Source organism: Sceloporus occidentalis, unplaced genomic scaffold (genome assembly GCF_023333645.1).
Source record: "Sceloporus occidentalis isolate IW3139 unplaced genomic scaffold, rSceOcc1.0.p SCAF_2, whole genome shotgun sequence".
In the NCBI taxonomy this organism is placed as follows: Eukaryota; Metazoa; Chordata; class Lepidosauria; order Squamata; family Phrynosomatidae; genus Sceloporus; species Sceloporus occidentalis.
Genome location: NW_028316982.1, coordinates 27,955,153 through 27,971,889, shown reverse-complemented (window position 1 = coordinate 27,971,889; position 16,737 = coordinate 27,955,153). Strand labels below are relative to the sequence as shown.

General features: G+C 40.9%; 1 protein-coding gene and 1 pseudogene across 1 annotated transcript in view; both read left to right on the top strand.

The window, feature by feature from the left end:
* Positions 1-16,737, top strand: part of LOC149318077 (serine/Arginine-related protein 53-like) — a 257,271-nt gene that overhangs the window by 224,548 nt on the left and 15,986 nt on the right. The window lies entirely within an intron of this gene.
* LOC149318078 (peroxisomal acyl-coenzyme A oxidase 1 pseudogene) lies at positions 4,059-14,743 on the top strand (annotated as a pseudogene).

Here is a 16,737-nt window from a genome sequence, read left to right as displayed (position 1 = left end):
TAAACATCCATGGCTCAGTGTTATGGGATTCTAGGAATTGTAGTTTCTTGTGGCACCAGAGCTCTCTTGACAAAAGGAGGCTGAATGGTCCACAGAGCTACAGTTCCCAGGATTCCATAGCCTTGAGGAGGAGGAGGAGAAGGGGGAGCAGAAGGAGGAGGAGGAGGTGGTGGTAAGTGGCCAGAGGCCTCAAGTTTTTTAAATTTTTATTTTGCGTGCTTTTAATGCTAATAGGTCTCCCTTGTTTTGACAGTGATAGTGTGATGATGATGATGATGATGATGATGATGATGATGATGATGATATGAGTCAGCTTGAGAGGCATGCAGGCACTGTTTCAGAAGCTGAGAGAGTGTCACCTTCCAAAGTGTGTTTTGGGTGCTTTTAATGCTAACAAGTCTCCCTTGTTTTGACAATGATAGTGTGATGATGATGATGATGATGATGATGATGATGATGATGATATGAGTCAGCTTCAGAGGCATACAGGCACTGTTTCAGAAGTCGAGAGAGTGTGACTTTCCAAAGTGCCTTTTCTGTGTGTTTTTGGTTCTTTAATGGTGATATTGATATCAGCAAGCCTCTGAGGCTTGGCCAATGTAAGTTGCTGTGATTTTTACAATCTCATGCGCAGTGAAGAAAAACCACAGTCCCTTGACCAAGTACACACTTCTAAGAAGTGCAGTTGGTGCAAGAAACCTGAAATGGCAAATCCACTTTTTGTGAAACCACCTTAACATGTTCAATATGCATAGCCATGTTAAACCATGCTAAGTGTTAAACCCAGTTGGTTATGGAATAAGTCTCTGAAATATTCAAGAGGCCATGCTAAATAAAGCTATGTTCAATGCCCAAATGTGCTGTTTGGAATGGGGGGGAGGGGTGGCGGCCAGAAAGGGAAGTACATTTCTGCCACCTGTCTAGGAATAATGCCAAAATACCTTCCATTTTGATCATGCGTAAGAAACATGCATTTATATTAACATTTTTAAAAAACCATCAATTTTTTCGCATGTCCTCCATTTAAAAAATATTGTCCTACATTTGAAAATGTTGTCCTACATTTGTCCTACATTTGTCCTGGTGTGGAGGTCCTGACTTATGGCAACCCTACCTGCTCCCAACCTGAATGACTCCTATTAGTGGCATCTTAGCTTTTGAAGTTTGGGGGGGGGGGGCTAAAATATTCACTGTTTTTCCATTTTCATGGGGGTTCTTCACACCTAACCCTTGCAAATATGGAGGGCCGACTGTATTAAGACATGGTAATACTTTCAATCACTGAATTGTTTTTCTTTTTTGCCATCTGAAATACTCTTATCCAGGGTGACTAGTTATTATAACTGCAAAGGAGGTCAAAGAACCATAAAATGTAGGACATTCAAGAAAAATGTAGAGTGTTACAAAAGAAAAGCTAAAAAAAAACTTATATCAACATGCTTTGTAGTCATGCTCAAAATGGAGGACATTTTAGAATTTCTCCTGGACAGTAGGTTGAAATGTAGGACATGTCCTGGCAAAAGAGGACATCTGGTCACCCTGCCCTTATCCAAATGCTGGAGTGAGTCATGATGTAACAGTAGCCATTCTGTCTGCATGTATTACTTCCATTACCAGGTGATCATAAGTTGGAATTTTGCAATTTCTTTGTCATCACTTGCCTTTGGTATGTCCTTTACATCCCACAAGTTTTACCTTCAACTTATCACAGTTCATATGAAAATCCATAATTTTGGCCCCCAACAACTATCTTCAACTTGTACATGAGTATATACGGTAGTTATGACGGTAACAGTGGGAAACACATTAGTTCAGTTTAGCCTCTTTTCTCCTTACAGCCTATTACTTTTAGATTGAAACCTCTAAAATATCCAAAATATATAATAGTTTAAATAAGCCTTAATTAATTCTATACTTTTAAAAAGTTTTATCATTCAGTCTGCAACTCTAAAAACATAGGTTTCTTCTTTGTGGTCTCTGCGAATCATACAAATGGGTTGTACTGCTGTACTGCTCGGAAACTTCTGGAATCACTGGGCAAAGTTAACTTTGCAACTTTTTGGTGGTAGCCCCTCCCATAAGTCCCCCGTCTTCCCACTCTTTCCCCAGTTCCTTCTTTCCGCCGCGTTGGCTGCTTAGGAACTTCACTACAGGAATCTGCTTGTTATTTTCTGAGAATGACCTCAGCTTTTTTGACCATTCTTGATCTGACTCCCCGCCCCCCAGTGTATTGTTGACCAATCTTGCATTCTTCGACTTCGATTTAGATTTGATTCAGCTTATGGTGTGTCCAGCTACGTTCAAAAAGTGTGATGTGTGTGGTGGTAAGATCCCCAGACAGGATGTTCATGCTTTCTCTGCCTCGGTGAGGGCTACAAGTCTTTGACTCCCCAGGCCAGAAAGAATCGCGACTCTTGCCTTAAGGCTGCCTTGTACCAACAGGCTCTCTTGCCTCCATCAGTCTCCCGCTCTGCTTCTGCATCTGCTGCTTCGGAGTCGGTACCTACAGCTTCTGTTTCTGTGGCCTAGAGCTCCTCCACTGAGCCAAGTACCACCACCGTTTCTGTCCCTGGAAGGGATGTTTCTGTGGCCCAGAGCTCCTCCACTGAGCCGAGTGCCACCACCGTTTCTGTCCCTGGAAGGGATGTTGGTTCTGAAGGATCACGCCAGACAAGGTCCTCCAAAAAGGACAAGACTAAACACAAGGACTCGAGCTCCAAGAAAGATTTGGCCCATGATAAGGATTCGAGCTTCCTAAGTGAATTGAGCTCTAACTCCTCCTCAAAAAAGAGGCCTTTGGATTCAGGAGAAGGTTCTCCTCATGGCTCTTCGCATTCTAAGAAGGCGTGCACCAAGACTCCTGATGGCACTTGGTCAGGCTCCAAGGACCATGCGGCCTCTTCGGTACCCAGACAGGACTTGTCAGTACCAGCCGAATCCACATTTCTCCAGGACCACCAAATGCCGGCTTCGGTTTCCTCCCCGCCTGCTACATTAGCCTTCCACCGAATCTCTGAAGAATGGGTCGATGCTTCCATCTACACTACAAAAGCCGGCTTGCCGGCCTCCCCTTACCTTGCCCGAACTGCACCTGCATGCCTGCACAGCCTCCGGAGCCCAATGCCAGCGCCAAACACTGTGTTGCAGGAGAGACTGAGGGGACATGCCGGTGGGAGCGGCACTACAAAAGCCGGCTTGCTGGACTCCCCTTAGCCTGCCCGAACTGCATCTGCGTGCCTGTGCAGCCTCCGGAGCCCGACGCCAGTGCCAAACACCGTGCTGCGGGAGAGACTGAGGGGAACGTGCCGGTGGGAGCGGCACTACATAAGCCGGCTTGCTGGCTTCCCCTTAGTCTGCCTGAACTGCACCTACGTGCCTGCGCAGCCTCCGGAGCCCGATGCCAGAGCCTAACACCACGGGAGAGACTGAGGGGGATGTGCCGGTAGGAGCGGCACTACAAAAGCCGGCTTGCCGGCCTCCCCTTAGCCTGCCTGAACTACACCTGCATGCCTGCGCAGCCTCCGGCGCCCAATGCAACCTCCAAACACCGTGGAGGACTAGGAGAGGGGCACCGATGGGAGTGGTGTCTTTAAACCAGCCTACCGGCTCCTCTGATATCCCATACAAGCACCAGAATACCACCTGGATCGCTGTGGCTTTTAGGGGGGATTGTTTTGTGTTGTGGAGGGTAGGAGGGGTGGAAGGGTGGTTTAGTGATCGAATCAGAGTCTGTCTGTCTGTCTGTCTAAACTTTTAATCTTGTTTGATCTCAAAGTTGGAAGATCCCTTAAACTATAAATATGATTGTGGAAGAACAAGATCATAAGGCTGTAGATTCTGGCTATGGAGCACCTATTAGAGCAGTGTGGGGCAATGGGAGATATAGCGTTAACAGGGTGAGGAGGAAATATAAGGGAAGATGAGAATGATGCTTGAAATCTATCCTGTCTTCCACGCACCCTGTTAACCCAAAAGAACCGAGGGTCATCCCAACTATACCATAGACCCTCAACCTGCTCCTCTGTAATGCCAGGTCAGTAAGGAACAAGTCACATATCATGTATGACTTGCTGGAGGAGGAGAATGCTGACCTGGCTTGTATTACGGAAACCTGGCTGGGTGAGGATAGTAGCGTGACATGGGTCAACACCCTCCCAGCTGGGTATACCATTCAGGAGCAAGTTAGGGAAAGTGGGTGAGGGGGAGGTGTAGCCTTAGTCCATAAAAGCACCATCATCTTGACCAGGAGACCTGTTCGGATAACAAATCACATCGAGTGCATTTACCTGACCTTGAAAGCTAGGGACAGTCTGGGGATTTTGTTGGTCTGCTGTCCACCCTGTGGCCTAACAGACTCCCTGGCTGAGCTGACACAGCTGGTCTCGGAGCTGGTGTTGGAGACTCCCAGGCTTCTCGTTCTGGGGGACCTCAACATCCCCTTCGAGGCTGGCTTATCAGATCTGACAGGTGCAGCTTGGGAGTTCATGGACTCCATGACCACCATGGGCCTGTCCCAGTTAGTATCAGGTCCAACACATTGTGCTGGTAATACATTCGATGTGGTCTTTAGTACGGAAAAGGAACATCCGTGGGCGTAAGTAATTCAAGCCTCCTCCCTGTCATGGATGGACCATTTCCTGGTCAAGGTGGGACTGATGGTTACTACCCATATCCCCCTCGGGGGTGGAGGACCTATTAGAATGGTCCACCCTCGAAGGCTGATGGAACCCAAAAGGTTCCAAGAGGCCCTAGAGCCGTGATGGCGAACCCGTGGCATTTTCTCTGGATTCAGCTTGAGCTTGTTTTCCCTCATCCAGTCCATTATCGACTCAAGACAGGCATTAAGAGGAGAGATGCCATCCTTGGTCACTGCAGCATACTGATAGCACCACACCCCGTGTCTCCGGATGATCTCTCCCAGTGGCTTCATGTAAATGTTGAAAGGCATGAGGGACAGAATGGCGCCTTGAGGGATGCCAGATGTTAGCTCTCTCTTACGAGAGCAGCTGTCCCCCAGCACCACCATCTGGAATGTGCCCGAGAGGTAGGACTGGAGCCACTGGAGCACAGTGCCTCCAATACCTAATTCTCTCAGGCGTTCCAGAAGGATACCGTGGTCAGTGGTATCGAAAGCCGCTGAGATGTCCAAGAGCACCAACAGGGTCACACTTCCCCTGTCGATACCCAGACGGAGATCGTCAACCAAGGCAACCATGGCAGTTTCAACTCTGTATCCTGCCCTGAAGCCAGTTTGCAATGGGTCTAGATAATCGGCTTCATCCAAGACAGCGTGGAGTTGGATGGCAACTGCCCTCTTGATCACCTTGCCCAAGAATGGTAACAGGGAGACTGGCCTATAGTTGTTTCTAATCAGGGGATCAAGGGAGTGTTTTTTCAAGAGTGGTTGATGGCTTAAAGTACTATTTATTGAAGTACTAAGTACAGCAAACACAGTTTTGGTTCAAAGATCTTTATTGTGTGGTTTTATATACACAGCTTTATTTGAACCTAACTTGTGTCATGACACTCCCTCCACCACTGACCTAAGCTTGTCAGTCTAACCGATTTGTATGATTCACAGAGACCAAGAAGAAGGAGGACAGGTTGCTCACCTGTAACGGTATTTCTTCGACTGGTCATCTGCGAATACATACAAATCCCACCCATCCTCCCCTCAGTGTCCTGCTCTACATTGGCTCATTCTTAGGTCGCTTATGCGGCGAAAATTTCGGAACTGGGGAAAGAGTGGGAAGACAGGAGACTTATAAAGGGTGGGCGGGGCTAACGCCAAAAAGTTGCAAAGTTAACTTGGCCCAGTAATTTCAGAAGTTTCCGAGCAGCACTGTGCAGACGCAGTACAACCCATTTGTATGTATTCGCAGATAACCACTCGAAATAATGTTACAAGTGAGCAACCTGTCCATCTTAGTATCTGATAGGGCATAGGAGAAAATTTCCAAGTCTCTTTCCTATTTTTCCAAAATAGGGATCCCGGAATAAGAACATAGGAAACTGCCTTATACTTCAGTCTCAAAAAGAGAATGCATAAAATATGTCAGATAGAAAGACTGCATTAATTTAATGTGTAGGAACAACTATTATTATGTGGATGTATATGCAAAGCGATCTTGTAGCACCTTTGAGACTAGCTGAGGCTTCATCTCAAAAGTAGTACAAGATCACTTTGCATACTGATTTTCCAGACTAACATGGATATGTCTTTGAATTCTACTTCTATGTATATTGGGTGGGGTGGGGTGGTTAGGTTCAAGGCAATTTCTTTTTTACATTTATCCATGAACATGGCTCAGATTTTGACAGTAGCAACAACTGCCAAATGATCTGACAATGCTGACTTCTGTATTCATTATTTCCTGTGGCCCAGTAAAGGTCATTGCTGGGCTTTATTTACTCTTTAAAAATATTAAGTAATCTTCATTTTCATATAATCCCGTTTCTATTACTTGGAAAGGGTAGAATCATTCTAATAATTTACAGGTTCCTTGGGAAAATCTGAATGAGTTTCTCCCTTATAAACTGATCATTCATTTGTATTGAATAACATAGCAATATAGAACTCAGGGTAGACACAGGCTTGTTGTATTAAGTACAACAGAAATACCCTTACAGTTGACACCTGACACTCCAGTTCTTGTGACCTGTATGAACTGGAGTGTCACAATATACTCTGAGACATCAACTGAATACTTACTCAGATTGTCCCACTTCGTAGGATTGTCATAAGATGCCTCTGTCATTCAGTTTTATTTAACTGAATGATGAGGCAGGGGCAGTACCTAGAGAGCTCACTGTATGGGCAAGCTGAGCCCAAGAGAGCCTTTAATTGATCAGAATGATTTTGCATTATCACCAAGTCCCTGTAGTATATGATCATCTAAGTAAAAGCAGAAGCACCTAAAAAGCCCTATTTACACTTTGTTTTCTGTATGCTCAGTTATATCATTGTGTTCAGAAAGAATTAATTGAAGATAGCCATATGGCTAACATCTCATGGACAGGTATCCCATGAGATTTATTTTATATATGCTACATTTGTTCCCATACTTATGCATCTTCCTTATGGAACAGGTTTTTGTTACAAAATTCATTCTTAACGGCACTGTAGATTCCACCGAAGTTTAGCAAGATTAGGCGTTAGTTTATACAGCTGATAATTAAAGTTCATATGGTTACCTAATTTAATTGACATTGGAAACAAGATAGAGCTTAACACAGCAAGACTGAAAGTTGCATGTGGTCATGCCATGTAGCCCACATAGCTGTAATAACGTAGAGTGCTGTACTCAATGATAAGAAAATATATTTCAATACCCTTAAGTTCATTAGGGGTTGCCAAAGGTCATACTTTATGTGCAGTTAGTTTTATTGAAGTCCATTCTTATGGCAATGACCTGAACTCTGGCTGTGTGGCCTTTACCCCATAAGAGTATATATACATATAAATTCTGAAAGAAATTCAATTTTAATTTTAGATAACGTCTGTTTAGTTTTTGCATTATTAATCAAAATCAGTCTGATCCACTATATTAACTGAAGTATCTAACTTTGAATGAAAGGAACATTCAGCATTAATTCTCTTATGAGACTGTGTAAATTAAATGTCTGTATGGGCTGTACTATACAAACAGAAAGATTTCATACTCTTCAATTAATGACTAACAAATGGCATATTTTAATTTTTAAGCAATATCTGAGAGCCTCCAACTACACCCTTTTTGTCCCTGAAGAGTATAGATGTTGGTTCATTAGGCTGACATAACCACCTGGTGTTGAATTTCCAGGCTCCAGAGAATTTGTAACATCTGTTACATACCATGTGATATCCTTTATATATATATATCTGATTCATCTTTTATTGTGATTTTATGGCAGAAATTAATTAATTAATGTGGCATTAGTTATCACAGATATTCAGATTAATAGAAATGTAACATATTTTAGAAATAATATGAACACAAAATTGTAAAATAGCTTTAAAAACCTGCACTTTGATTGATAAATAATCTTTCTGATATTTTGTCACAGTGCTGTTGATGTTTAATTATTAGATCATGGCCATCAAAAGTGGTTAATGCTAGTATGTAAATCAATGCTTTTGCCTGTTTTCAGTTTTTAAATGTGTCTTTCTAAGATGTGCTACTTTCCTTTGCACTGATATTTTTTCCCATCCTGCTATTGGCCTGTCATGAGCCTGGAAATAGTTTTGTGCTAGGAACAAGAACTGAATGATCACAACTTTGTTGTTGTTGTTCTTGTTAAAATGAATGCTTCTTGCAAAGTAAACAAAGGCCCAGTACATACCTTCTCTTCTGGTCTCGGCTGGCGGCGGCCTTTTTTCTGCCAGAAGGAAGTCGCAGCCACCAAATCACGCGGCTTCCCGACGGTGGATAAAGAACCTGCAAAAAGCGAGTTCTTCTCAAGCCGCGGTGGCATAACAAATGCGCCACTATTGCCCTCGTTATGTAAGCGCTGTGCAGACGCCACACGGCATTTACGTAACAATGGCAGCGCCCATGTATACAGGGCGCCACCATTGTTACGCCCTCATCACGTGCGAGAGTTGTGGGGCATGTCTGTTCTGGGCCATAGTTATTGTAGTAGGAGAAAAATTGGGGGGAAATTGACTGAAAAAATTGGAAATTTTTGTTTCCTGCAGAGTAATCACCAATCCATTTGTAAAATTTGACAGTCCTTTTGCTAGTGCAGAATACACTTCTGCTTCTGTCTCACAGCCACTTTTCAAAACAGTATCTCAGTCTCAGCCATTAATTATACAACTACTTCTGCTTCTGCTCTCACTTAAATTTGTGTTTTACTTTTAATTTTTTTAATTGTGTAATTGCAAATAAAGCTTAGAAAGGGAGGGGGGAGGAGAAGGGGATACATAGGATAAGAACATGGGCTATACCTTAATATAGAATGACCGGATTTCCAAAAGCACTTTCTTGTGCTGTTACCTATAAAATACAGATGCATGCATTGATAGAGCAGTAAGATCTTTTGACAGTTGAAAGATAGATGGTAAATGTCTGTCTTTCACCATCTATAAGACCACATAGGATCCAATCATAGTCATGATTTGGTAAAATCCATGTCTCAAGGATATGATATAAAAGATGTATGTCCTCAAGTGCTAAAGACTTTTCTAATACAAAATTAATACATTGTAATACATCCAACCAGAAAGGTTTAGCTATTGAATATGCCTGCATTGAATGCCACAATAAAACATTACCTATATTATATTTAATTGAAGCAGGTGATTTCTTTGTGGTGTGCTTCAGAATTGTTAGCCATGGCTTTGCCGTACAGCCCTGACCAAATTACTCACTTCTTAATTCCCTATCTTTAAATGGGAATAGTAGTCATGAATAAAGGTTGCAATATTAGGAATGCTTTAGGAATTGACCCAAAAACTGTATCATGGCACTTTGAGTAGCACTGATCTAGTCAAATATTTAATTTGCATGTTGGCCAACCAAATATGTATGGGAAGCCTCTAAACAAGAGAGGAACAGAGTGTTGTTGTTGCCCAGCAAGTGGTGCTGAGTGGCATACTGCCTCTGATACTATAAGTAATACATATAATCACTTGTAGCCAATGATCTTGTCCACCATGAATCTGCCAAATATTTTAAAGTTGCCCCAGTTTCATTCTATAAAATGTTACATAGCAGATCTTATCTATGTGCTCTGGGAAGAAGTATTTTCCTTTATCTACCTTGAATTGACTTCATTGGGATGGTCTTGATATAAGACAGAGGGGGAAACGTCTCCTTATTCACTTTCCCTGTATCCAGCATAAATTAATGGATGTCTCAGCTGCCTGTAGATTAAATGGTTCCAGTCACACCACGTAAGTCTGTGAGCAACCTTCCGCAGCCTCCATGTCTTATTGAATTATTATGGTTAGTTTGATTCTGGACGTACAGTTACATCATTCTAGCTGATTTTCTATTATTGTGGTTTTGAGTAAAACTCAGGCATTCTGGAGATATTTTGCATATTTAAATTGTGCTTTCCATCTTATATCATTTTAGAGGGGTTTCCTTCTTTGAAGTCAGCTATGACTATGTTGGAGTTCTTTGACAGTTTTGCATTTACGCATACACACACACACACACAGAGGTAAATTAAATCTAACAGCAGTGTAGTCACTATTAGTGTTCAGTTTAACACCGTCTTCTTTTACCAAGTCTTGGGTGCCATTTAGCATGGCTGTCTACACTTCGGTTTTGTCAGCAACTCATCTGAGCCCTGTAGCCAATGCTGGCATACAGCAGAGTAAACTGGCAAATTCAGAAACGTGGTTCTCAGTCCTCAGTTGAGATAACAGAAGCTGGATGTCTTCCAGGAACTGAAGAAATGCAGGAACCTCCGGGGATTCTCAGCAACCGATGCCAGGCTTCAGCTGATAAACGACCAGACAAGCCAAGTCTCCCGAAGTGCTTTATTTACGGTGCTATAATACAGATCACAAACGAATACCAACTCTACTACTACAACCCACAAGCAATCACTGGAAGCCTCTGTGCTTATATAGCCTTCAGACCATGCGGTCTCCCAAACCCAGTGACTTCCTGAGTTACAGTCTAAAGTGTCCCCCTGTGCAATCCAGCTAGATGTTTCATCATCCAGGGCTTAGTGCATGCAGGCACCAGAGTGTCCTTGAGGCTATGAGCATCAGCTGTGCTTGATCAGCCTTGTCCTTCCGGTGCTGGATGCTCATGGTCAGACACACACACATCTAAGTATTTCCCAGTGTGCTGACTTTAACCCCTGACAGGTTTGTTCCATAACTGAATATTCTATGGCGCAGTTAAGTTATCTAGAAGTGTTTCTTCATTGTTGTGACTGAAATATGTATTTATCCAGTCTATGTGAGGGTAACAGAACTTGCCCATTGCTATAGCACTTTCACCTCTGGATGCCTTCCTCACTTCATTCTCTGTCTCAGCCCTTGCCCATAACACCAAGCATTTGATGAAGGGGAACAGCAGCATATTTCCTCCTTGTGAGGAAGCCGCCTCTGGTGTGGCAAGCTGGGAGGGCCCGACCAGGTATTAACCTTCTTCTAGGATGTCACCTGATTCAGGCTGCATCCCCCACCCACCCCAAGTAACTCCACTGCCCACAATCATTCTATGAAAGTAGTCTGCCAGTGCTGAGTTTTCTAGTTTGACACTATGCCATTCTGGCATACAGAGTGACACCTTCTCCATTGTACTCTTGACATTTCCTCCTGTAGAGCAGGTTTGGAGAACATTTAGCTCTCAAAATGTTTTAACTATGGGGCTGGTGTACTGTCTTGTACTAGCAGAAGCTAATTCAAAGGCAGTCGCCTGTAAAGACCGTTGCAGTAGAATAACTTATATATAACTAGACAATGAGTAGTAGAGGTGAGATCTTCTGCAGTTGCATACAGTTATCTCTGGCACACTAACCTTAATTGGTAGAAGTGAATCCTGGCCACCACAGCCATTTGCACTTTCACAGAAACCCTCAACCCCTAAATTGTTGGTGCTGCTTAAAGCATTGTTTTTGCCCATTGAACATCTTTGTAGATCTTTCTATATTTATAGATTTCTGCAGTTCAGATATATCCATAGATGTACTGTTTGATACTACTGTTGGGAAATGGAAGTTGTAAAGGAAAGAAAGAAAAATACATCAGAATAGCAGTTTGTTATAAAATCTCTGCTATTTTTTAAATTATGTTTTCAGTTTTACAGTTATAAAAATGAGAAGTGTCCTTAATATTGTGCTGTATTGATCACAAATGGTCAGGAGCAAGCTATGTATCATATGTATTTCTGATTACAAAACAGCTAGCCAGCCTAACAAAATATGTTCTGCTGTGTAAAAACCTAGTTTCTAATTTTTGTATACAAATTGTGGAGATTCTACAAATTCAGTAGAAAGCAGGAAGCTTGGGTCTGCATTGATTTAAATCAGAGAACTGAACCCACTGGACAAGTGTTTTTCTCTTCTACTGTTCCTGGATACATTAGTAACCTGTATGTTTATATAAAGTGTAGCTTATATTTTAATTATTGTTTAAATTTATATTCCTTCTTTCTCCATAAACTTTGACTTAAGGAGGTGTTAAGTCTGTTAACTAAAGATTATCCTATTTAACAATATATATATTAAAAAAAATCAATTTTCCTACCAGCAAAGGGCATAGAGAGATGTGCATTCATGGTTTACTATACCTCAAAGGCTAGCAGCTACTTAGTTTGGAATCTTGCTGGTGGTCAGAAACCAAAGATTTAGCTGCAGTTGACTTTAAATACAAAGCTTCAGAAAATCTGAAGTACATACTCACTGTCACTTTGAAAAGATATAATTTCAGAGTTGGGTTATTTACAACATTTTCTTCCCAGACCTAATGCAGTAAAGTCATAAATCTGTTTCTGAAATTACATCTGGCTTTAGAAATACTGTGGTCTTACCAATTTAACATTGGCTTGATTGCAAGTGCAAAATAGAACAAAACGGGCTGTAAAGGAGATTTTGTGTTAAAACATTGTTATCCTTGATGATTAGCAGAAACAGCAAGGAGCACCCACAGCTACCTCACAAGATGGAAATATAAAAACCATATTACTAGTTTGATGTATTTTTAAAGGTTTTCTGGGGTGAAAGACCTTCTTTAAGAGCTTACACATGTTTTATAGCTGTTTTATTGCCAGTTACCTTCAGAAAATTGTCTGGACCTCTGATTTTTGAAATCATAAACATTTTTTTTAGTACACTCCTGCCCTTCCAAAACTGATATGCTGTTATATGGTACTTTCTGGTATATTTCTAGAATATTTGTCTTCTTGGTATTATTATTGTAATATGACTCAATTTCCAATAAACAGAGCCCAAGGTCATTAGTTATGGAAATAAAATCTCATGTGATTAAAGTGCATAAATAAGAAGTTTAAATGTATCATAAGCATTTAAGTGAATTATATACATAGTAGCTTAAACTGTGGGCAAGTTAGGAGTTTTATTTAAATTTGTGGTTCTTAAAAGAAGGCTTTAAATATTTTATATTTACCTAGAAGCTGATTGTTTTTAATAATATTGCTATGCATATCTGCAAAAGATAATGCTCAAAATAACTGTTATAAATTAGAAGTCATAAGCTGTTAATGGACTTCTGTTCATAGAATCGGCTTTCCTGTTCTTTTCCTCCCACAGGATTTACCTCTGCCTCTCGTCTCAGTTTTTGAACAATGAATGAGCCAGTGCCTTTTTGATAAAAATTATATGTATGTGTATGCGTATCTCCTTACTTTACCTGCAAAGTAAAATCTGTCATGGTTGTAAATATTTCATTTGAATTTGTGAGGTAGGCTTTAAATATCCATTTATTTTCATTGTTTAGTCTATTGAGGTTTTCATTTGTCAAAATTGGTAGCTCTTGGGTATTAGTTACGATAATATCGATGTGTAGCTCTGGCCGGTTAGCTATCAGTTGAAATCAGAAAATCAATGCTCTTAATAGTTCCTTATCACACAGTTGATGCATTTGCAAAACTGGAGTTGAGTACCTTCAGTGAATAATCAATTCAGTCAAAAACTATTACCTGATCACTGCCAAGAACAATTTCCTATAAATACACCAATACATTACAGTATATGAGTGCAACACTTTATAGCATATTTAAAAGGTAGGTATAAAGTCACATCTGTTATTTGAATACATATGCCAAACTAGCAAGGAAATAACAATCTTAATATTAAAAAGGGTAATCTAGAGCTAATACATTAAAATTAATAAAAAATAAATCAGAATATTATTGGTATACTAAGAGTCCATTGTGCTGGCATACCACAGTTTCTCTAATAGTTCTATAGGAATGGCATAGGGGTTATGGAGAGGAAGCTGTCTCCATTCTGCCTGGAAGGGAAACTGGAAGTTCTGAAGCATTCTGTTTCCTAAGTGCACGCGTTTTGATTGGACCTTAAAATTAAAGGTGCTTTGGGAAGTATGCCTTCGAAAACTATTCCCATTGCAGTGACCTGCCTGATATCTATGTCAGTTTGCACCCCTTCCTGTACTTATGAAAGAGAGAATACTGTCATGATGCTGCAAACTGCACAGTTCCTTGTCAAAAGCTAAATGCAGGTTAGTTCCGGACAGTTACTCATTGACATGATGTACTACCTGAATGACCTACCAGGACAATACATTTGGCCCCAGCAAGTGGCTGCTCGACCCACCACAGTACATGTCAACATTCCAGCTAGCTTAGTGGTAGCATATAGAGTGAAAGCTTCTAGGTTGGTTGAATTCTCAGCAAAGAAGTTGCAGGCTGAACTAAGCCATAGGAGGAGCAAGGAGGATGCCTGGAATTAGACTTCCATTGATCTAGTACGAACATCTGAGGCACACTGTCACTATGTCATGGTGAAGCTTTTCACAGCAAAGCTTTCAGAAATTGGTGACCCAGATGTCCAGGCTGTCTTGAGCAATCTGTGTCTACTTCATGGAATTCCACTTCAAGGAATTAGTAAAAACATTGGAGACTTCTTGCTTGGAGCCATTTTAACAGATGCACAGATAATTCAGGTGAACCAGCATGTGCAAGAACTCTTGGCATTAATCTGTCCTCATGCAGTAGCTCTGGTGAATTCCTTTGACTTCCACGATTCTGTTGTTGGATCAGTGCCTGGCCGATACGATGGTAATGTCTATGAAAATATGTTTGAAAATTGCAGGTGATTATTTCAAGGCAGTTCTCCAGAGCACCTTTCACTTCAAGGCTATGTCTAGAATTTGGGGACTGTTTTTTTTCCAAAAAAAACTTCGGCTGCTACTGCCACACCACTCCTACCATGCAACCATTGCTTATACTGCATAGTTACAGATGCCAACAAGATTTGAGGTGTATAAAAATTACAGTTATTGGGATGTGCTGCCAACTGTGCAGCTCACCTGAAAACCAGGAACTAATGACTTGGCACCTTTTTTTCTCTTCCTTTTGCAGCAACAGAGAAGACTGTCTTTGCCTTTCCCCAGCCAATACTTCACCCTTTTTATCATGGCTTATGCTAGTATAATTACACTAGACAACAAGCTGTTTTCTATCCTAAAATTGCAGCCATAAAAAGAAAAGATGGTCCACACTTTGTGTGTGTGCGTTTAAGTTGCCTGTTAATTTATGGTGACCCTGTGCCTTTCATAAGGTTTTCTTAGGCAAGAAATATTCTGAGGAAGGTTTGCAAGTTCCTTCCCCTGAAATACAACTTGGTATTTATTGGTGGCCTCCCATTCAAGTACTAACCAAGACTGACCCTCCTTAACTTCGAAGATCAGACATAATCTGGTGCCTTAAGATATTTAGGCCCCATGCTTCTCACTTACACCTTACATAAATATATATCTGTGCTGCTAGTTTTTCATATTTCTTGACATCAATTTTAAAATGGATCATTAAAATATTTGTATCTTGTATGTGAGTGAATTAGCAAGGGTGGGGTCATCAGGATGAATATCTTTGAAATGTTATGCCTTTAAAACCAGATTACTTCTGCTGCAGTTTTTATAATTCCTTCATAACTCATGGTTGCTTATCTAATGAATTATTCTGGTGTCTATAAATAAGTAGTCATTCTATGAATGAAAAACCTTCACACTTTCCTATTGATAATAAAACATTCTTGATCTGTCTTAAATGTTCCCCAAGCATATTATGTACTAATAGCAAGAATACTAGGACTTCAAACACATTATTGAAAAGCTGCCCCTTTAAGATCTGTGGTGCTATTCTAGAACAGTGCATTAAAATGTTTCTAAAATGTCAAATTAGGCAAAACAGAAGGCACTACTATTAAATAAACTCTTATCAGTTCTATATAACTTGGTTCTAATGTACTAATATTGTTCTTACGTATGTGCCTTCAAGTTGACTGATGGCAACCCTATCACAGGATTTTCTTGTCTGGATTTATTCATTTGAGGTTAGTCATTGCCTTCCTCTTAGACCAAGCTCAAGATTAGCCAAAGGGTTTCTGTGGCTGAGCAAAGGATTCAGACCCTGGTCTCCCAGTGGCCTAGTCCAACATTCAAACCTCTATACCACACAGACATTTTCCAATTTTCTACCCAGAAAGAACTGAAAGTTACCCAGCGATGAAGGAGTAGAGCTGATTATAAACACTAGCAAACAGAAATAGAATCTTATATATTCTACCATATATTTAATATTTCTATTTCATAATTATACTTTCTGTCACAATTTATGTTAACTCACCTCCCGCCATTTCCTTTCACATGTAACTTGCATTTTATCTCAACATTTTTTTCAACTCTTCCTCTTGCTGTTTTTATATTCAGTTCTTCCTATAGTAGTCCTCCTTTTATCCCTTTCCTCCCTATTCTAGTGTTCTTGTTGGTAAACTTTAATCTCTCTTTCTCATTTCCTTCAAAGCCCCTCTAGCTGTCTATCTGCAACCTTTATTCATTTCCATTTTGTTTTCCTTTCTCCTCTCCTCATCCCACAGGTGGGCATACATAATAAGCTCTCAGTTGTCTGGTGCTACTATCCAGTGCCAGATCGTTCTTCTGAAACAGAGGTGGTCATCTGAAAGTGACCAGAAATTGCTGCTGCTGCTTCTCTTTTTACTCTCTCTCAGCCTTTGTAACTTTTAATTTTATTTATTTAAAATGTTTTTACTGCCTCCTTGAGCCAGTTTATAAAAGTTTTACACAACATG